At 40.5% G+C, this 23,098-nt stretch overlaps 1 protein-coding gene across 2 annotated transcripts in view; it reads right to left on the bottom strand.

Moving 5' to 3' along the window:
• Positions 1-23,098, bottom strand: part of LOC121521960 (protein eva-1 homolog A) — a 142,059-nt gene that overhangs the window by 23,911 nt on the left and 95,050 nt on the right. The window lies entirely within an intron of this gene.

Below are 23,098 nucleotides of genomic sequence, written 5' to 3'. Positions count from 1 at the left end.
AACAGACACTTCAGAGTGTTTTTTAAGAGTGAGAGGTCTAGTTCTGGTTACATGTTCAGAAAGCTTTCTTTGAGGTAGGAACTCTTTCAAACCACACTATTAGGCATGCTCTGTAGGTTTGAGCTAACCGCCAAATAGATATATTCACATGATTCAGACTGGGAGGGACCTACCATCAAAAAACTACATTCAAGCTTAACTACCACCACGGGTGAAGAGTTCATGATGCCACCGCACAAAGTCTTCTGGTATCTGTGTCACACGAGCAGCTTAATAGAAGGTAGTGTGTGATATAATGCTGTGATATCATGCTTCCCCACTTTAGATTAGAGTTTAAGTTATCTTAGCTCTACATGTAGAAGGGGAAGAAATTCAGCTCGACTCTAACAATTAAGACTCCTCATAAAGTTCAACAAGTTCAGCATCTGCCCAGTGAAGGGCCTTTTAGGCATATTTGGGCCAAAAAATGAGGCAGAAGTAAGGCCTGTAGTGGCGAGTAGCCCACACCATCAGGCAGGAAGGAGGAATGACACAACCCCAGTCATGCTCTGGATGTCCTTACCAGAGGCATTGGAAAATAATCTGTTGGAAAAAAATAACAAAATCCACATGTTTAGGATGGAGTAAGGCGTGGATGTGGATAGTAAGCATGGCTTAAGGAACCCTCCAGACGGGTAGTTACCACAAGCCCCTGGTCATGCTGTGCTCGTCCTTAGGGCCCAGAAACTGCCGGTGGTCTCTGAGTGTACTACCATGGTTGAAAAGGCCCAAACAAAAAGGGAGATGCTGTTGAGCTTGACCTTGGCTGCCAAGCTACACTCATGTGTGTTATAATGGGACTCTTGCCACCCTGCCTCCTTCTCCAGCCATGGGTTGTGGCACACTGTGATTAATATTTAGCACCCTACATGCTTAAAACTTATGCACATGACCGTTGGTATTCCTGCATGTGCAGTGAAGCTGCTGGTAATACAACTGAAAGAGGGTGAATCAGCCACAAGCTAAGCCACTGGTGCATTTTTAACAGCTTTTCTACATAATTTTGGCATAAACATGACAACGGGGTGGCACTTTCTAGTCAGTCATTTTTGTGGGGGACTGGTTAGGTTAAAATGGTAACTTTATTCAAGACAGCAAGTTACAAGCCAGTGAACGAGCCAGTTCTAAGAGCTCACTCTTTCATGTGAATGAAAGGAGCCAGCTCCTGTTTGAGAGGTGGTTTCCATTTTCAATTTGTGTTGTTGCTTAACAGACATGATAAAAACAAGAGCCATTTGGGAGCCAAAGGAAGACTTTACTACTCAGTTGAGTCAAATGATCCAAATTTCAAAAAAGAGCTGGAATTTCCATCACTCCGAGCAGGCTGGATAGCCATAAACAAAGTCATGCCTTTTGTTTACTGGTGCACTACCACAGACAACATGAGCTGACAGGGCAGTCTTTAATTTGTGCCAGTTCTTGTTGTGTCTAACTGACTGTGTCTATATGCAGTCTGAGCTATCAGATATCAAATCGTCTTCAGCATAAATGAAGGTGCATACAAATGTAGCATCAAGGATTACCACTTGGTGTCTGAATGCTCAAAATGATCTTAATGCATGGGATAATCAGGGTTTCTTTGTTTTGGGAGTTTTCTCATAGCTCTTTATATGCGAGAGTAGGACCACAGAGTTTCATTCAGTAAACATAAGAAATGCCTAGACCAGATAAGAAGGCATCGTACTTAATGATAGAGAATACAAAATAACACAGCAGACTCCGCTCAATCATCTGTGTGCCATTTTATCTCTCATATTCTCTATGATTGATACAAGCCACCACTCTTCTCTGCTTCCATCTTTATCATTTCACTAAACCAGCACCTGCCTCATACAGAGTTTGTCTATCATAGGTGCTTCAGTGCCCTGTCATTGTCAGGTAATTAGCCAAGCCCTGAGTGAGAGTAAATAACAACGTTGGGTATTTAGTCTACCTCCTCCTTCCACAGAGCAAAAAGAACCACTGAGACCCTGTAGGAGTAAGCATGTCTTCAAAAGAGAGGTATGTTATTCCTCCTTGTGTTGACAGGGTGCTGGCTGCATTAGTAGACAGGCCAGAAAAGAGATAATGGGGGTGAGGTCATTATCTCAGATACATTTCCACTTAACAATAGAAATTGTCTTTTTTTGTAGTCCTGTTTCATTTATACTTTTAATTCAGCACTTTTCATGCACAATAAAGAAAAACATGTCTGTTTGAAAGCCAACACTGGACTAAGCTTGTCCCATCTGAACAGACTTTTGACATCCCTCTACTACGATCTATTATTAGAGCCAAGTCCCAAAATAGGCTTTAGTAGGCAGCTGCTATCACTGAGCAGCTGTTTGTGATCAAGAAAGAAGAGAGAGAGGGTGATGAAAAAGGGGGAAGAGAGGAGAACAACCTTCATAAATATCTCCTCTCTATACACTTAAGGTTTCCTGGCATACAGGAGCACATTTCCATCCCATCTGCTGGGTCTATCTGTTTGCCCTGCTGTCTTTATTTCCTGTTACATCCAGTCTCTGTCCCGTCTTCTTCTTCTGCCCCTGTCAACCCAGTTGTAGTCTTTAAACAGTTTGAGCCACAACAGATGCAGAGGTAAAGTCCCTCAGGGTTACAAGAAGAGTACGGGAGAAACAAAGTGATAAAAAGCACTTTTATAGCAGTCTTTAAAGCAAACACCTGCCGCCGCGGCTGAGGAGTCTGGGGAACATCAGAGATCTGGTAGCCTGTAACCACAGGGCTGTGATAAGATAATGAAACTGAAACAGCAGATATGCAATAAGGCACAAGGAAACATACGACTTAAACATGAAGCTGAGACTTTGCTTGTCTCTTGCAGTTTTAATGGTGGGCAATGAGAACTAGCACTGAATGGGGTGGCTTTGGGGCACCAGAGCTCACTTTCTGGCCCTCCTAAGGTGTCTGAGGACTAACTAGACCACAAAACCTATGAAGGCAGTTTCTCTTTGACAGTCCCAGTGATGTCCTGCCTCTTGCTGCCCATTGGGGGAGCCATGTGGTAAGGTAGGTAGCATTTGTGTCATCATTGCATGGAGCTTGCATCTACATAGCCTGGGTCTTTTGATGGTGGCAATGCTGTAGCAGCAAAGGTCCATGTGGTAGAGTATGTAACTTTTTAGTAGCAAATAGGGGCAGAACTGAGATTTATGGTATCTATAATGAGTGCTTATCCTTTATTAGGCACAAGTATTGTGTTTATTTCAAACACAAAAGATGACTTGGTTTGCTGTCCACTGGACCACTGCATCCTTACGTGACCTGAACACAGGAAACAATTATGTATACTTTATTCGCTATAGTCAAAATAACTCAACAAAGTGGCACACTTGATGACTTCCATCCCTAATATTGATCAGATTCCATCAGATTGCAACAAAGGAATCAAAAAAATGACACAAAAAAGAGACTATTTCGCTTTTGTTGGTTAGATGTGGAGTTAGAGTGAAGGAAAAAGGTCCTATTTGCCCAAATTTAGAGTAAGAAATGCACTTAATCCCAAGCTCAGCTGTGTCCTATATCAGGGGCTGCAACCTTTTGAGGACATATTGGAAGACTGTTGCATTTTGAAAGCTCATTCTTGAAAATGCATCCTTCTTTCCTCCACTGAAGAATCCTTCTTGTGCATCCTTCTTTGCTCAACATATCCCAAGATTCAGTGCAAACAAGCTGGTGATTTAACTCAGCTGGCGCATCAAAACAGAACAGGACTTGAAACTTTCAAATTATCTTTAAAAAATAGGTTTAGTTAGGTGGTCTGCAAAATCTTGTGGAGAGCCTTCCAAGAAGAGTGGAAGCTGTTATGGCTGGGGAGGGGGCTATAAAGGCTGGGTTCTGTGATGGATGTTTCCTCCTGAATTGGGACACAGCTCTTCAGTCATGTATTGCAAGCTGCTGGAAACTGTCTAGTGAATTTTCCAATTGCCATCCCAGTTTGAACCAAGCTTAGCTGAGATTTAAGCCTTTTCTGACAGAGTAATCTTTGTAACAGGGGTAAGATCCCTAAGGTCACACCACCAGCAAACTGCTCCAGAATTTGTGACCTCAGTGAGAGCACTCTCTCTAAAGCCTTGGTTCTTATCTAGTAAGTTGCGAACTAAAAGGGGGTTGTAAAGACGTTTAAAGAGGGTCACAAATGTATTGTATCTGGCACAATAGTGGTCTTAGAAGGTCTTTGGTAAACCTCCAAGTTAAGAGGATGGAAATCGATCTGAAACTTGCTGCATTTGTTGATGTAGGGCCCCAAAATGTTGGTCCAAGCCAGTGAGCTTTATATCAACTGGTAGGTTGTGTCATCAGTCCTCATATGAATAGATGTCTTTGTCAATCCTAGAGCCATTTCTATGTGAAGCTAATAAAAGACTTTGGGAGGTAGACAGATAAATAGGATGTCAGAAACATAGTGAGGCAAAATGATGGATGGATGGAGAAGATGTCAAAGATGGAGCCCACCCATCATTCTTTACTACAACCTTGAATTCAGTAACAAATAACTACCCAACAGGAATCAATCTCTCCTTTCAGCCGAGCAGATCCGTCTTCTTAAATTCTCAACCCGTGTGCAGCATTTTCATTCCAGCTGTGCCGTAAATCCTTCCGGCATCAGACAGCAGAAACCCGCCCTCAGAGGGCCGACTGCGGCTTATAGAGTCAGAATATGCGACCTGATCTGCGACAGTGCTGTCTATTATTTCACATTGCATTACTGCAGGGGGTTCAGTGCAGATTTTACATAAGACAGACTTGCACAAGCACACACTAACACACAGGTCAACACTTGACACTTTAACTCACTCACACATTATGCAGAACACCTCTGCAGAACATTTATTCAACCCTGAAACAGAGGGAGGCAGGAAGGAAGAGTGGGAGGATGGAAAGAGAAGGAGAGAGGAGTAAATGATGCCTTTCAACTTGGGTTGGTGTCGACAGATCAGAAAAAGCAGACAACCTGAAGTATTAGAATATATTATACTCATATGCACAACTGAAGTGTAACATAGGGCTAACAAATGACTCCTGGAGTGGAGATAGATGGGCAACATGCAGACAGAAAAGTAAAGTAATAGTTTAACTTTATGGGTAAGAAGCTTATGTAGCTTTACTCAGAGTTCTTCATGTAGTTGACCTGCATAATGGAAATCAATGATGCTCCAAGCAAAGAGTAGTCCTCAAAAAAACTCCAGCAAGAAGCTTAATTGTCATGATGACACTTTGATTCCATGCTAACTTAGCAATTGACTTATGACTTATGGACACTCTGCTCCAAAAGAGTTGCATTGATTCTCTTCAGCTGTTTTCATACATGGGAAAAAAACAGAAAGAAAATTTGTAGAAACCTTTCAAAAAATTCAAGCCTTTTACATTTACACATGCAGCCCACCCTGAAACTTTGAAGGGACATTTTCAAACTGAGCTGTAAATCCAAACAGAATATGTTTTTAACCTGACTTTATCTGCAGTTTTACCTGCCAACAACCTGGTCAAATTTCACAGAGTTCTGAGTAAGGTGTTCTGTGTCTAAGCATGACGTGGGGCTTTTCCACTACGACTTTGGGCCCAAGTGTGCCTGCCCCGCCTCCAAGCATGCAGTGATGATGCCACAGATGTTCATCATCATTCAGGGATGCCTCGCAAACTTTGAAACACCTGGCTTCCACCAGAAGAAGAAACTTTGAGGAAGAAACAATGGGTTCTTCTTCTTCCGGTGGAATAAAACAATAGGCCTACTTACTAAAGTGCAGTTATGTAACAGCATCCGCTATAGACATACCCTACAATGGGTAGCCTGGTTGTGGTGGAAAAGCAAATCCCCTGGCACGCTGGGCTGCCTTGCCGAGTCACACAAAGACCAGTGTCATGGAAAGCCAGTTCTGACCCCAAAAGTCCAGTCTAACAAGCATGGCACACTTCTTTGGCACTGACTTGGTTGGAAGAGGTGGGCTTTACAATTGTTCATGCAACTGAACAAGCAGAGGTAAAGAAATGTGGGCATCATGTGTCTTGATGCAAATCAATGCACTGATTTGCACGACACACAAATCCAGGAGCATTAATGGCTATACAAGCCACATTGTGAGTTAATGTGCCCTCTCGTTCTCTGTGTTATTCTCTTTTGTGCTGATCCTTTTAACTTTTTGGGTTTTAAGGAGGAGGAGTGACAACAAGGATAACTGGCTTGTTTCGAGGAACTGTTCGATGTCGTCTCTTCCAATTACTGTGAAGTACAATTAACCAAGCATTGGATGGTTCACCCACTGATAGAGAATGTGAGGTGGAATTAGATTGTCAGATGAGAAACTGCACTTCTTGTAAACAAAGCCATGCTCGCGTTATATTGTGAAGTACTGTCAGTTGGGCAAAGTAGGAGTGCACCGTAACTGGGCCGTGTTTGTTTTCTCTTCACCACTATGTTCTCCTCTGTTTTACTTGATACTTTAAACACATCCTATGCCATCTAGAATTGATATAAACGTGAACATCGTCATCATAGTTTTAAACTTGTTGCCTGACCAACATCTCCTTCTTACTTCACGTCTTGCCCAAACAAACAACCTCTGGCCTCATCCAACAGAGAAAATGTCCCACTCTCAGGAGGACTGGGAGGCAGGTTGTCCTAAAATTTTGTACAAATTTTAGCACTGCGTGTTACAACAGCTCAAGCAACTTTTCAGAAAGAAAGCCAATAAGCATTAACCAAAGTTTTGTTGAATACATTCCTTCAATTTATGCCAACAACATTAATAAATGGCATGCTAACCTTTAAAGTCATACAGTGTGCCATGGTTTAATGGGGTCAATGATATGTCACCACTGGAAGTCAGCAGTGTTCATATTTAAAGGCTTCTTTAGAAGTAAAGGACCACCCATGAACTCATCAGCTCTGACCTTTATAGGGCAACTGTCATATTAACACTGACAGGCTCTTTATGAGGTAAATGAAAGAGATCAAAACAGAGACCATGTGGGTATCTATAAAGTTTCTAAAGGGGATCTGTGGGTGTTCAGAAACACTTTTAAATTTCTATGGTGGTTTATGATGCAAGAAATCATGTAATTATTGCAACCTTTGTTCTAACATGGCAACTGTTTCTCTCTACAAGGCTGAATGGCCTTAAAATCTGTCTGCATTAGGATTTTCATGTTTAATCAGGAGAAAAACATGAGACATTTTGGTATTACAATAATGACTGAATGAAGTGTCTCTATATGTTAATGCTCATATTTCTTCAGAATTTATTTACATTTAACACACTACGTCTTCTGCAGCTTTTTCATGCTATAAGAGCTTCATAGTAAGATGCATCATAAAGTGCCAGTCAGCACACATTTCTGACCCTTGTACTTATGTGGCCTCCACTGAACTACACTGCATCTGGTATGAAAACCAACTGAGTGTTTGCTTGCATCAGCACGCTCCCCAAAGGTTGGACTGCATAAGAAGTTGCATCTCAAAAATGTTTGGCGAGGGCTATAACCAGACCTGCGGAGGTCTGGATCCACAGTGGCTTCTCTAAACAAACACAACTTGGAGGTCTGGCTTCACTTTTTGCTGGCAAACGTCATTATGCACATCGATTAAAAACACTCTGGCAGAGAGGGAGATGTCCAGCTTTTCCGTGTGGGCCTGATGGTGGAAAATCCCCATCTGACCAGGTTTGAAAAAGTGAAGGACAGAACTGAGACTTCTTTACTGATGGACAAGACGGGTTGATTTTTCTCAAACAAGCTTACAAACTACTTGAACAGTCATTGAACTGGCAGTAATTCTGAATGCTCGAAAGACTCTCACTTTCCCTCCTCCGGGGGGATTATCCAGGTTCATGCAGGCGGCTCTGTTACTGTTATATGTGGAGAAATGCCAAGGCCCAAACAGAGTGCCACTCTTAAATATGCACAGGACCCGACTCTAGTCATATAAAAACAGCTACTGTTAAAGTGCTTAATAAAATATCTGCAAGCTGCAAAAATTTTCAGATTTTTTACATCTTTACCACGCAAGCAAGGTGCACATGACAAGACAATTTAGTCAATTTTTAGCCTGATTCATTTTTTTTTTTTTTTTAACTAAGTTTGAAAATTTTGGATGGTTCTGAGGATTAACTTGCCAGATTTTCCTTTGGTGTGAGTTAAAATTTACAATTTAATATCATGTGGTTGAGAGAAACTCAGCAGACCAATGAGCACTTACTCTGTGGATTGTCAGGTAGAAGAAAACAATGATTTTGGGATGCAAGATGACTAAAACAAGAAGCATCAATTTTTACTCACCTCAAACTTGCACTTCCCAGATTTCCTGGTGAAACAAGGCATGTTCAGGGAAATTTTTTTTAACATATGGGCCACACCTATTTCAGATCCTACATCAAGTATTGAACATGATGTTCAGGATGTGATACCCTTTAATGTGGGCAGGAACCCAAAGAGCAGCTGAGCATGCAGGTTGTGGATTGTGGCATTAAATGGAGCAATAGAACAGAGCAGGTTCACATCATCTCCAAAGATTCATATGGTATGTTTGGAGATAGATTTACTATTGCATGTGTAACACTGTATCCTGACAGCATCTGAGCATCAGACATCCATTTATAATCTAAATTTGTTTCGTATGAATTTTATGCTCCTCTTGTAAAAAGTATAACATCTAGTGCTTTTATTTTGACTGGCACAAATGGAAATTCAGAGCTTTGCATTGATGAGCTTTTGACAGCAGTGAGATGAGTAGTTTTGCCTCCTCGGTGACACAAGTCAAAGCATAATATTTCACTGATATGTAAATTATTAATGCACCCCTATCTCTACTTTGTAAAGCAAGCCAACAAGCTAAGAGAAAAAGAAAGGAAATATTCCTGTCAGACACTCCTGGTATCTTGTCATCTCCCTCTTCCCTTGTTCCTTGCCCATCTCAACTTGAGCAACAGAGAGGACAATAGGAATGAGATGATGGTGGGAAACATCGCATCACATCACTCACGGCTGTACCAATGCTACCATAGAGCTTTACTTAGGGGCTTGATGTGCTGGAAGTACCAGTCACCTTTCGCTGGCTGAGGGTAGCCGGTGAGAGGGAGTGCAAACCTGGATGAGGGATTCCAGGCAAACAGGAGCGGTTTTAGTTACTCCTTTTAAGCAGTGATTCGAGTTTTGAATTTGATGCAACTGGAAGCCAGTGTAGAGAGATGAACAAAGGAGTGACATGAGCTGTCTTGGGTTGGTTAAAGACCAAATGTGCTGCTGCATTCTGGATCATATGCAGAGGTTAAAATGTGCATGCATGGTAGCCTGCTAGTAATGAGTTGCAGTTGTCAATAGAGGAATAAATTGATTCTATAATAATTGATTCTTCGATGCATCGTGATGTGGAGGTGGAAGATTCTGAATCGATTTATAAATGTCTAATAATTGATAATCGTTAGTAATTTAAATACATAATACTGTGGAACAGCAGGAACAAAAAGGCGGAACTCTGACACACAGTGCATAACAGCAAGATTTAGATGAACGGTTGTTCATCTGTGAAAAAGGACATTTTTATGTCTGTAATTTCAGAAATGTTACAAGGAAAGGATGCTGCTACCTGTGGTTCAGTGCAATTAAATTTCCAGTTTACACACATCTTCCATTAGAGGATAGTGGACATTTAATTTATCTCTTTTTTTCTAAATACAATTGTAATGTTTTTATCATGTTTGTCACAGTGAGAACAACAGAAATGTAAAAAAAAAAAAAAAAAACACAAGTGCAGCAAAATGCATCAATAATCGATTACAAATCGAATCGTAGCCCTATGAATCATAATCAAATCAAATCCTGAGCTGCCTAAAGATTCCCGCCTCTAGTTGTCACGGTGCAATATTAGAATAGCCTGTACCAGGAGCTGTGTTGCATGCTCTGCCAAGTAGGGTCTGATCCTCCTGATGTTACAGAGGGTGAACCTTGAAGGTTCGCTGGTCATCAATCATGACACCCAGATTTCGGGTAGACTTTGTGGGCATGAGTGTATTTAATCCACTGGCTGGAATGGCTGGAATGATAATAAGCTCAGTGTTAGACAGGTTGAGCTGAAGGGGACGTTCTTTCAATCATTTAGAAATATCAGCAAGGCAGGATGAGATCCGAGCTGAGACAGTTTTTTTCTTTACTCTACAGTTGCCTTTAAGTATGACGGGCTGTTTTTAGAACCAGTTAAGAAACAGACAAAAACTAATCTGAACAATGTGAGGAAGACCAGATTTTGTTTGGTAAAAGTAAATTTTGCAGCATTTCTGCTCTACTTTATTTAATGAAAACACTAATAGCATAATAAAATCAGTGACAGAAGTCAGAGGTTCACACACTTTTGTTAGCATGTCCTCTATATCACACATGAATCACATGAGAGCACATGGACCACTTTGTACCAACATAAATGACAGGTTATATTAGTATAAGAGCTAATCATAAACCCTACAATCGTACACCCCCCAAGAGAAGCAGAACCCAATCGAGCGCTGGTGTCATGTTGCAGACAGGAAACAGATGGCCTACATGCGAAAAAAAGAGAAAGAAAAGGAGATGCCAAAGAAGGCCAGAGAGAATGTTTCCCTCCCTCTTTCTCTCCCTCCATCATGCCTTCATCCTCGGTTGGAATGACTGAAGCCGTGGTGGTGTTTGGAGGCTAGATCAGTGGGCTCTGGCTCGAGATCAGAGTGATGGAGTTCTCTGGGAGATTTTAAATAACAGCCCAGCATGGCTCTACTGTACTGGGATAGGCTGAGGCCGCAGGCTATTTGGGACTGTAGGACACAGCCCAACGGGTGAGAATATATTTAAAACCTTGGGGGAATAATTCTGCCATCCAGTTCTGCTTTTAACAGTAAGACCTGCTAAATACAGAAGGAAGAGATGGCCTTTGCCAAATTAAAACACTGAGTTTAAAAAGTCAATGTTACTTTGGAAATACTACTTTCCTGCAGAGAGTTTCATGAGAATATTAATTCCACCTTAATTCAAAGGAAGGTTTCACATTAGGGACTTCTGAGTATGGTTGAACCCAAAGTCCAGTTCATTTGCCCTATGTGAACACAAGCCTACAGCGTCAAAGTTTACTTGAAGAGGTGGACTCAGGCATGATTCATGTGTAGTTGAGCACAGACTGCTAAAGGTTTGAATGCAACTGTGCTTGCTGTAACAGAGCTGTAAAAGTGATTCCAAACATCTACTGTCTCTTCAAAACTGTCTTATCCTCACAGCATGGAACCATTTCATCCTCCGAGCAGATGTGGAGAAGGGAAAGAGTTGTTAGCATCTCTAAATATTAAAAACAGTCAGGATGTGCGCACAGAACATGCCAGCCTTGACATGAGTGGTTGCTTATTCTTCTTGACAGATTTGCAAACCATGCAAACTGTCGCCTACTGTTTAAGACTGTCTACATAAGTAAGTGTGCTCAAGCACGGAGCAATGTCATTAACGTGAAAGCAGACCAGATCAAGGAACTTACCAGCTCTTTTCAAGTCCAGCCACAAATTCTCTATTGGACCCTGGCCTGGGCTTTGATTCCTCTTGATGTATTTAAACTCTTTCTGTGTAGCTTTTTCTGGATGCTTCGGGTTGTTGTCTTGCTGGAAAATGAAACTTCTCCCAAGCTGTAGCTCTCTTACAGACTGACATAGTCTTCAGACTGCCATATTTGCCACATTCATTCTATCCTCTACCTTTACCAGCCTTACAGGGGCTGCTGAGAAGCATCCCCACAGCATGATGCTGCCACCACCGTGCTTTGAAGTGGGTAGATTGTGTGTTTTTGGTGGTGTTCAGTGTTCGGTATCTGCAAAACATAGTCTAGTCTGGTGGCCATCACCATTTTGGTCGCATCAGACCAAAGAATTCTCTTCCATTTGACCTTGGGAGTCTCTTGCATGCCTTTTGGCATGCTTTTTTCAACAGTGGCTTTCTCTTTGCCACACCCCCACTCTCCCAACCAAGGACACAGTTGTATTCAGAGTCTCTCCCATCACAGCTGCTGAAGCTTGTAACTCCTTCCTGTAGGATTTTTACTCATATTGAATCTTAATTGAACGCAAGAACAAGAATTAAATCAGATAGTAGCCTAGTAATAGTCTATCCTTTATCCATCAAAATATAAGTCAGATGATAAATTTGATGGCTGACACTAAGAGATTTAAGTAGTCCTTTAAACTCTTTAACATTATACCAATGAGGGGAAAGAAAGGCAAGTTGCACAGATCAGTAATACTGGAAACAACATAAGACCCATTATCATCGACCTGTAGAGCTCCCTTCCTCTGAAATGACCTCTTGACCTAAGCCAGGTACACAAGACTGACCTTCAGCTGATAACCTTTGACCCTGAAAACAACAATCAGAGATCAATAATTGCCTTGAGGAAGGCCAGTCGGCTTTGTTAAGTAGACTGTCTTCGACTGTTTGAGGTCCTTCATGTGTTTGCTGGAGCTCTGTGTTTTCTAAATCTCTACTCTCAGATCTTTATCGTTCGGAAGCTTCCCATGCCAGATCATCTGATGTCCAGACAGTCACTAAAAGTTTTCCTTCAGGTCATTGAAAGTTTGAAGTGGAACAGATTCAGTGGCTGGTGTTAAGACCTACCATTTTTAATATGTCATTATGCAATTTCATAATGTAAACCTCTCTTTCAAGACCAAACATTTATCATATGAATTGAAGAAGTGCAGAACAGCCTTTGTTGACATATTTCCTAGCAAAGATTTCAGATGTTTCACATCAAAGAAAAAACAAGGGGAGGGTGTGGCAAGTGAAATTGAATTGCTCTCCAAAAACGCGGTTTATCAAAGTTAATTCATGATTTAATCTGATTACCGATCAGACCTGTTGAATCAAGAAAAATCACTTAAATGGAACCTGTCTGACAAAGTGAACTAGAATTCAAGATCTCATGCTGCCATCTAAAGAAAATCAAGAAATGGCGAGAACAAAGTCACTGACATCAATCAGTCTGTAAAGGATTACAAAGCCATTTCCCAGGTTTTGGGACACAACTGAACCTTGATTAGTGCCATTATCCACAAATGGAGAAAACTTGGAACAGTGGTGGACCTTCGCAGTAGTAGCCAGGAGGCCACAAAAGACCTCAGAACAACATTTAAAGACCTGCAGGCCTCACTTGACTCAGTTAAGGTCAGTGTTCATGATTCACAATAAGAAAGAGGTGGGCAAAAATGGCATCCATGGGAGAGCTCCAAGGTGAAAATTACTGCTGACCAAAAGGAACACAAAGGCTCATGTCACATTTTCAAAAAACATCTTGATGATGGGGAAATCTTCTGTGGACTGATGATACAAAAGTTTAAGTTTTTGGAAGCTGTGCGTCCCATTATATCAGCCAGATATGGATGGCTTTTTTAAACCCCTCAATAAATGAAATCATCATTTAATAACTGCATTTTGTATTTACTCTGGTTATCCTTGTCTAGTATAATTTTTTTTTTGATGATCTGAACATGTAAGTGTGACAAATATGCAAAAAATAAGAAATCAGCACTGTGTAGGACAAAATCAAACATATAAGACATACTTTTTTGTCCACAGGCGTCACCGAATTCAACACAAAATCATTTCCTAAGAAAAAGCTTCTAACAAACCTAGATCACAGCAGACATCTGAAAACCTGCCCAACATCTGCAGCCTCTCATTTAATGCTTCATTCAAAAACCCTTGGCTATAAAATCGAGACATCATTAAGCATGTCTGCTAATTTCTAAAACCTGAAGTACAGTAGCGATAAAACTACTAACACAACTGAAAACACATGTTTACTGAAACCGACCAAACATGGGCCCACTTTAAACACGTTTAGATAGAAACCTCTGCTCAGTATCTACATGTAGATGTTGAGTTTTCATTAAAACTTGCACCCCGTAATCCTGCTTCATAACAGTTTGAACTTTATTGGAGGCTTTGGTGGATTGCTGAGGAGTGTTTGGGCTTCTTGAAAGTCTCCAGACCTCTAATGAGGCGTCAGCCAGACAGAGGGGTAAAACTTTGTTGATCTGAAATGAGCTTGTCTCTCTTCTTTTCTTTGTCTCTCTTATTGCTCCTCTCTCTCATTTCAATTAGCTCGTAAATAAAAAGTGCATTGTTCCTATGTTAGCCAATGTGGATCAACCTTCAAGTAAGACTATACGCTGACGATTAACTGCTTTATATATACATCATTAACGTCCCCTTCTTCTACTAGTCTGTCTCCCTCTCTGAGCCAAAAGGGATTTCATTTTCCCACTACACCACTAAATCCTCCTTTAAATCAAGCTCTTTCTGCCTTCATATGCCCGTGCAACACATGTTTCAGGACTTCTTGCCTCTCAGAACAAATTGAGTTTAATGGGGGTGAGGTGGGGTGAGCAGAGGGGGGAGGAATAAGAGAGGGCTGTAAAAACACACCACATGCTACTTCTTGCCAGTTCCTGTGAGGAGAACAGCATTACTCTGACATACGCACGGCAAGAACAGAAACTAAGGAAAAACATCTGAACACATCGTTCAATGAGGGATTTTGGACTTATGTTTTGAAGTCATTTTTAACTAGTGCCTCTGCTTCATTGAAACTCAGACAACCAATCTCAGCAAAAACTGAACTAACCAGTTTCTATGTACTGCATTTCTGTGCCCAAACCCTCAGTATAAATTGTAGACAACCTGGCCAAACAGGCAACTAAACAAACATACACACCTTTAGCAAAACAGTGACATGAGCACACATACTATGGTTGGTATGCACCTGAACGCCAGCCTTGTTCTGCTCTCCTCACGGTGCAATGCTCTGGTTTAATTAACTGGATGACTGTAGAGGTTCTTCTAAGGCCAGTCAGTCCAGGTTACACACTCACAAATACACACTAAGTCAGGGGTGCAGCGCCCTTCACTCTGGCCAGAGTGCCTCAGATAGAAATTAATTTTCCTCTGGGTGCATGGCCAGCTAAAGGGCAACTAAAAAGATACACAGCAAGGTGAATAAAGCCATTTTGGCAGTTCTCTGGTTTCCAGTCAACATGGAAAAAACCTTGGCATGACCTGGTCACATACAGACTTCACAGACTGTGAACTGCAGCTGCAGGCCTATCATACATGCTGTTATCAATGCAAAGTTATTTTTGCCATTGTATGACCAACAAGACTATCAAAAATACACATGAAACATACTGAAGCACACTGAGGGAATCATAAGGTAACTAACAATATGTTACAAAACACTATGATATGGTAAATACTGTACTGTAAAAGTTAAGATGTATTACCAAACTTTGAATAGAGTATGATGCAAAGTGGTATGATAGAGATGACATGATAGGCCTTAATACAATATAATGCAGTAGTTTAGGAAAGAACAGTATGCAGTACAATATGGTACAAGGTATAGTACTATGTGCCATCTTTAGATACAATTTGATATGGTATGCTATTTTTCAATCCGGTCTCTAACTGTGTAAGACCAGACACAACTGTACAGTACACTTTGATACGATACAATGTGAAGATACGTTACTTTATGGTAAATGGTAACTGGACTTGAACTTGTACAGCACTTTTCGAGTCATCTGACTACCCAAAGCACTTTTACACCACAGGTAACCCTTACCCATTCACTCATTGATGAAAGAAACTGCTATGGAGAATTGGCAATCAGTGTTAGCTAATCCCATTCACACTCTTTACACCGACGTAGCAGTGGTCCAAGGACACATAAACACATAAGCTTGGGATCGAACCCACAATGTTCCAATTGCAAAACGGCCGACTCTACCTACTGAGCCACAGTCACCCCCATTATGAAACATATTAACTATGCAAGATTAGACAAAACCATGCAGTACAATGTAATATGACTCAATATGGTACAATACAATTCAGTACAGTACGTAAACATACAGTTTTATATGGTATGTTTGTGTACATTCTGATACATCAGTGGTCTCTAACTATGCCAGGCCAGACAAAACCATATAGTACAATACGATATGATGCAATACAATACCACACTGTAGGATACAGTAAGAAACGATATGGTGTGATACAGTACAATTGATATAAGCTATGGCACAGGATGATATAGCAGCATATTATAATACAATTTGATGTGGTTTGATAGTTTTTAATACAATATTGAAGGGTCTATAATTATGCAAGATTACACCAAACCATACAGTACAATACAATATGACTCAAAATGGTATGATATGACTCGATTTATGATATGATACAATACAATACAGTATGGTACATTAAGATACAATTTGATATGATGTTTTATTTTATGATCCTATATGGCAGGAGTCTCTAACTATGTCAGGCCAGCCAAAACCATACTGTACAATTTGATACGATGCAATACGATACAGGCAATACAATACAATGCGATAAAATATGATACAATACAATATGATACGATATGCCAGACCATACAAAACCATACAGTAGGATAAGAGACCAGACAATACAAAATGATACAATATGATGCGCTCTAGTAGGAAATAGTGTTAAGATAGTATAATATGTTAACATACTACATGGCAGGGGTCGTTAACTTCATTTGTGCCAGTGCCAGATTTTGTCTTCACAGATGCAGTCAGGATCGGACTTTAAAATACACTCGAATGAAATAAATATTTTGGTCTTATTAACATATTGCTGAATTAGTATTTATACTTTGTATTTGTATTCTTATTTTCTTTCAAAATGTACAAAAGTTCTGAACATTAAAAGTGAAAAGTCCCTACCACCTATACTGCTGCTGGCCACAAGGGGGAGACTGAGAAATTTTAGCTACATACCTATTTCCGGAGGTGTCATTTTCACCAACTCTGACTTTCTCCTTAAAAAGCGTTGTTGTATTTGGTAAAAAAAAAAACATGCAAGAAGCAGGTATTTTGTTTTGATTGTCAGGCAGGGACTCTCATTGAATGTGAAGTTTAAAAGGGACAGAAATCTTTAAATTCAAACAGGACTGGACTGATTAATATTTGTTTATCATGCATCATTATTTACTAATAATGGCTAACAAGCCTGACAGGTGATTTTTTGAATAATGGAGCTGACATTAAGTCATTCCTAACAAAAATGTTTAAATATTAATCATTTTGGGGGTTGATTCAGTTGCTCCAGAGATTCAAAACAAAAGAAACCCTAAATTCACAACATATTTTCTCACTCACATTTCTCAATCTAATAATCTTTTGGGGGTCAGATGAAAGCTTGGGCCCTTTGCCAGTTGATGATTACTGCTATATGGTATGGAATAATTGAGTATGATAAAGTACATTATATGGGATGGTATGAAAAAGAACGATTTAAACCTTATGATAGGCTTACACTCGCTCAGGATGCTTTCACTGTGTATCTTTACAAGTCCAATGTCTCTTGGAGCCCCATGTGCATGATCCTCTGCTTTTTTTTCACCTTACTGACCTTTTAAAGCAAGCAGGATCCAGGGGACTTACCCCCACAACCTCACTGGGAGATAAATGCCTCTCTAAAGCTGTAAGGCCTTTTAAATCCCTCCATCCAGGGTCACGCAGGGCAATAACACAGACATAAGAGGGGTGATAAAACACTGCTCCTCCAGGAAAAATATCAGAAAGCAGACAGACTTGGACCAAGAGGAAAGGAAAGTTCCTTGTACATTGACTGAAACATAATGTTGGGCTCTAACTTTTGGAAACAGACGATGGCATACAAAGTCAGCTTGTTAGCAGAGAATTAGGATGTATAATATCTTGGACTGGGGGCAGCTGTTGTAGAGGCCAAGTCATGGCAGTGTGAGCGGAGGGGAAATAATGACATGAAGATGCCAGGTTAAAGGAAATGTAACAATATAATATCATGCAATATATCCGAAAAATTGGTGCAAACATGGACTTTTTATTTATACCAGAAAAGGCTATTGGCATCTCTTGGTGGATTTCGTAGGTGAGGAAGAGAGATGTATGAACATGATGGAAGCAAGAGAAGCTTGGATTAGTATCAGTGTAGATGTCAGGTGAGGAGAAAACAGACTAGACGAAAGTGTGCAAATATAAGGGAACGATGAGCGACACACAACTAACATAATGCAGCACATAAAACAGCTGTGAAGCTCAAGACATGGAAGCATATTTATAACATACACTGGGAGGTGGATTTGACACCCTGTTTGCCTGAATGAGAACCAAAGAAATTCCTACACACATTAAAACCCTAGAGCCAGTTGTAATAGGACACAAAGTTTAGAAAATTGAGCATCGCTTTGCTGCTTTCTGTACAACAATGTCAGAAACAGATTACTTGTTGTCCCAAACACATATCCTTTTGATTAAGGACTCGTTAAACCATCAATCTCAGTCTGTTTAGCCAATTCATAACTGAAGTTACCTCAAAACACTTTACAAATTCATCTTTCAATTTGAACAAAAGCTTCAAAATTATCCTTTGGTAAGATATTATCAATTACTAGAATTGATAAAGAAATAGAACTAGAGATGCGCCGATTGTGGAAATTAACCTTGCAAAGCAGATGGGCTGGCCAGATTCCATGTTTGTCATCAGGCAAATCCATTTCACAAAGCCACAATCTGAAACAGTTGTTCCAGTTCTGAAAGCCGATCTGACCGATAGATTATAGCAACATTTTATGGGACTGGGCCACATTTCTTTATTAAAAAATCAGTAAAAAGCAACACTGAAGGCTTTTGTTGGCAAAGACGATGGTGTTGCACTGCTCCCTACCAGCCTCAGTATGAGTTTTATCCACCAACAAGCTCCACCGTTCATAAACTTTGACTTGTTGCTGTGATTAGCCTTTCATGAATATGACTGACAGAGCATATGTCCTATCACCTTCTGAGAACTTTTAGGAAAGTCCTGCTCCTCCCAATTGCTTAGAATTAGGGGTAGATGCTAAATTTAGACAATTATCAGCCAAAATGAATATCAGTTATCACTCTCATGCACTATGAAAAATCAGTATCAATTTCAGCCCTAAAAAAACAACATCAGAACATCAGTGGTCTTGGTTTTAGCTGGTGCACAGGCATTAAATAAGGACAATATATTTACAATTTTATTGTCAGAGAATTTGAAAGACAGAATCCTATGACTTCAGTTTCATGTCCATAAAATTAGAGTTCCATCCCTAAAGAGAAATGGTGTTAAATTTTGAGAAAATGGTGGGATATGTGGGGGAGCTCCTGCACCCCCTGCGAGCAGCTGCATGTTGGTGCTGAAGAATGCCAGGAAGCTTTTTTGGGGAGAAGCCACATCTGCTATAGCTATCAGGAGACCCATTTACCCTCCTCGCTCACTTCAAAATGACTTTTATTTCTTCCTAGGGAGAGTCTCGTTCTGGAAGGAAGGAGGGAAGGAAGGGCAGTAGGAAGGAAAGAAGGGAAGTAAAATGTCTAAGAGAGCTGAAGCCATTAGGAATGCATGCTGAGTTTGAAAAACAGAGAACAGAGAAGAAAAGGATAAGAAATCAAATCAAGGGGAGAGAGAGAAAAAAGATGGGGGTTGGAAAGGAAAGAAGGCTTTGCTTTTCTGTGAGAGAACCAGGCCAAAGCTTAGTCCAGCGCCAGGTTCCATTCAGACTAGACAAAGTAAATAAAACCACTTGATGAAAAAGAGAAAAAAAAAAGGGAAGCCAACGGAAGGCGGAAAAAGTGGCCCAAGCAGGGGGTATGAAAGTTACAAAGATGGAAGGAGAGAGAAAAAGAAGGTCTGCCTTTCTTCGCTTTCTGTTTTTACAGCCAGCCTTATCTGATGGCCGGACACAGATTTACACAGATTATCACGGGATTGTCAAACATGGAGTCAAATCAGTGTGTGGGGAAAAGAAAGGAAATAAAGAGAGACAAAGATGACTGTTTATCTTCCTCATTAATCATTTGTCATCTTAATCTCTGCTTATATCTCCAGAGAAGCTTAATCTGGAATAATAAACAAAACTTAACATGGAGTTAATCAAACAGTGCTAAGCTAAGTTTGATTCCTGTTCCTGTTTCTCTGCCCTCCTCTTGTCTCGTAACCCAAACCACACACTAATTCATAAATTACAAACAAAGAGTCCCTTGTGGTTAGGGAGGGACTGGGCCGGCGCTGCAAACTGGCACTACGGGGGAACAGCCGCGCGTCAATTAGAGAAGAAACTGTAGGTGTGGATGTATGCACATGCTAACAGGCTCACAAACTCCTGCAAAGAGGGAGGAAAGACCTCATGTCTGCATAAAACAAGACAGGAAGAAACAACATTTGGTAACCATTGATGCAATTTTAGCATTTGGGAGCTCAGGAACTGACTACAGCTTTGTCCGGTGAAAGCAGCTCCTAGGGTTTCTCAGTGCTGTTTGTGAGAGATGACGTGTGTTTAGGTGCTGTGAATGAACTGCTGCTGGTTATGACTGAAGGCTGCCTCTGTGGGAAAGCATGCAGAGTTAAAGGGAAAGCTGCTACTCCTGTGCAATAGATCAAATGTCCAACATGTTAAGAATTCAGCATCATTTAAATCTAAATATTCCCATTCATCTTTTAATTTAGCAGGAATAGCCAAGGCCAGAGCCCTATTTTCAGGTAGTCCATGCATCCGTCCAGGTCATTCTTGTGAACTAAATATCTCAAAAACACAAGTTTCATTTTATCCATAGGTTTTGTCACGTGTGATAAATATTTCGGTGTTTGTTGTCATATTTTGGCAAGAGGAGTGCATCAACATTGCCTCAAAAATATCCATTTGCCTTCTATCTTCACTGCTTATCCCATCTGAGGTCACGGGAGGCTAGAGCCAATCCTAGCTGTTATTGGACAAGAGGTGGGGTACACCCTGGACTGGTTGGCAGTCAGTCACAGAGCTGATATGTAGAGGTAGGGGGTTCAATTCCCAGAGTCAATCTCAACATGTCAACAGACGTGTTGTGTAGCAGCCAAGGTCAAGCTCGATGGCATCTCCTTTCCCCCCTTGATAACACACCCAGAGACTGCTGGTGATTTTCAGGCCCTTGGGGCATCCACAGCATGACAAGGAGCTCATGGAGACCCTTCCACTAGGGAAGGTAATTGATAAGATTTTACCAATACTGATGCCATTATCGATTCTGTTTATTGATTCTTTATCAATTCCTTTATCGATTCCTTCCTATGAAATATTTTCTCTTTGGAAAAGTAGAGTATACAGGCGTTCACTGTTAATAACTCAAATTTTATTCTTTTTCTCTGAACACTGAACAAGCCACCTTCACATAGAGTCAGTGACAACCAGACCTCAATTACTGGCTATAATACACAGTTTTGATCACTAAAAATGTTAAACATCAAGTATCTGGTAGGAGAACATGCTAATCCATGCAAAAATACCAACTGCTCTCTGCGATCTTCAAGCTCTGAATCGAATACAATAGTGCTTCTCATTTCCTTTAAAGATAAAACCTTAAAGTAAATATAAAACTAGTCTCTGGACCCTAGGTCTTTGGATGTATAAAAATTAAACTGAAATCAAAATTAATATCTCTTGTGCAAAAAAATGCATGTCCTGCATGAAATCACTCTTTGACAGAGTTGGACATCGTGCTGTTGCCGTCATTTCTTGAGATATGAAGCCACTTCCCACCGCTTTAGCCTGTTTTGGTGACCATCTGCCATGTCTATGTCCTTGACTTCTCTGTTCTTGTTTGCACTAACTGCCTCTCATTAGACCGTGTTTATCAAGGCACACAGAAGTAAGGCATCGATGAGGGAATTGTTAAGATTAAATGTAAATGATGTCAGTGGATTGAACCGTTTGGCATCGGTTAACAACTTGAACTTGTTCTTGATTCCAATCCCTAACTACTACCCACGGCTATGCTTTCTCCACTTTTTAAAGGTGTGGACTTTGTTATTTTTTCCAACAGATTCTTTTCCGTGCCCTTGGTAATATAAAAAGACATCCAGAGCACAAGAGGGGTTGTGCCAATCCTCTTTTCCCCCTGTTGGTGCCCTCAAGGAGCTTACTCGCCCATTTTCTCCTTAATTTAGAATTGGAGCATGATTTTTGCTATAATCTTGCCAACATAATACCATGCAGAGGCATATAACTACTCAGCAGTGGTTACAGTTTGAATTATAAAACAATTATTTAAGCCTGTAGTTAGATCCTTGTAAACAGTAATGTTTTAAAACCTGGCTAAATGCTGACGTTAACTGACTGTAATCATGTTCCTTTAGATCTCGAAGTCATTTATTCATATTAAAGTTTGACAGAAATACTTTATGATTCAGATGACTTTATTTGTCTCACAAGGGCAATTCAGTTTCTCTACCTACCAAATCTTATTAAAAGATATCAGGACGAACCAAAAAAACAGTCAGAGCAGCATTTGGATGATCACAATCAAGTCAGTGACGATGGCCAAGCAGACTCAATGATCAACAACGACAAGATACAGTCAGTATAAATACCACATGTATTAAAATAAACACATACATGAACCTTAAAAGTCATTTTAGTCCACTCCAAACATAAAACACGAGTCAATCAATTAGAAGTTGTTACACTGTGGCAGTAATGAAGCCTGACAAGCCTGACAGCCCCCCCAGAGGTACGTTGTTGCAGGTATATATGTTCAGAAAACAACGTTTGACTTTATATAAAAAGAATCAGCAGGTTAACAAAAATAAAATGAAGAGACATCCCCAGAAAGCATTATATCTGTTGATGAGAGGACTGCTGGGAAAGTTTGGAGTAAAGTCCCTCAGTGAGCTCATCCCCTCTGACTGCCCTGAGTCAGCACCAGTATTTGTAGTGTGTGACGACTCGCTGCCCTTGTTGCTTTTACCGTATTGTGCACCGTGTGGTTCATCACAGCACTCCTGCCAGCAGATCCTCTTCTCTACCGGCAGAAAAAACTCACATCAATGGAGGAGAAACTTCATTTCACTATTGCATGTGTGTGCATCTGTATCTAAGGGATGTCATGTTGTTCCACAGTTACTCCGTCTGCACACACGTGAAAACTAACGCTGCTCGTCGAAGTCTCATCCAGACAGTCAACCTGGAAAATCTGTGTCTGAGCACTTG

This window comes from Cheilinus undulatus, linkage group 14 (genome assembly GCF_018320785.1).
Source record: "Cheilinus undulatus linkage group 14, ASM1832078v1, whole genome shotgun sequence".
In the NCBI taxonomy this organism is placed as follows: Eukaryota; Metazoa; Chordata; class Actinopteri; order Labriformes; family Labridae; genus Cheilinus; species Cheilinus undulatus.
Note: the sequence above shows the minus strand (reverse complement) of the source record. Positions and strands in the feature narration are given on the sequence as shown.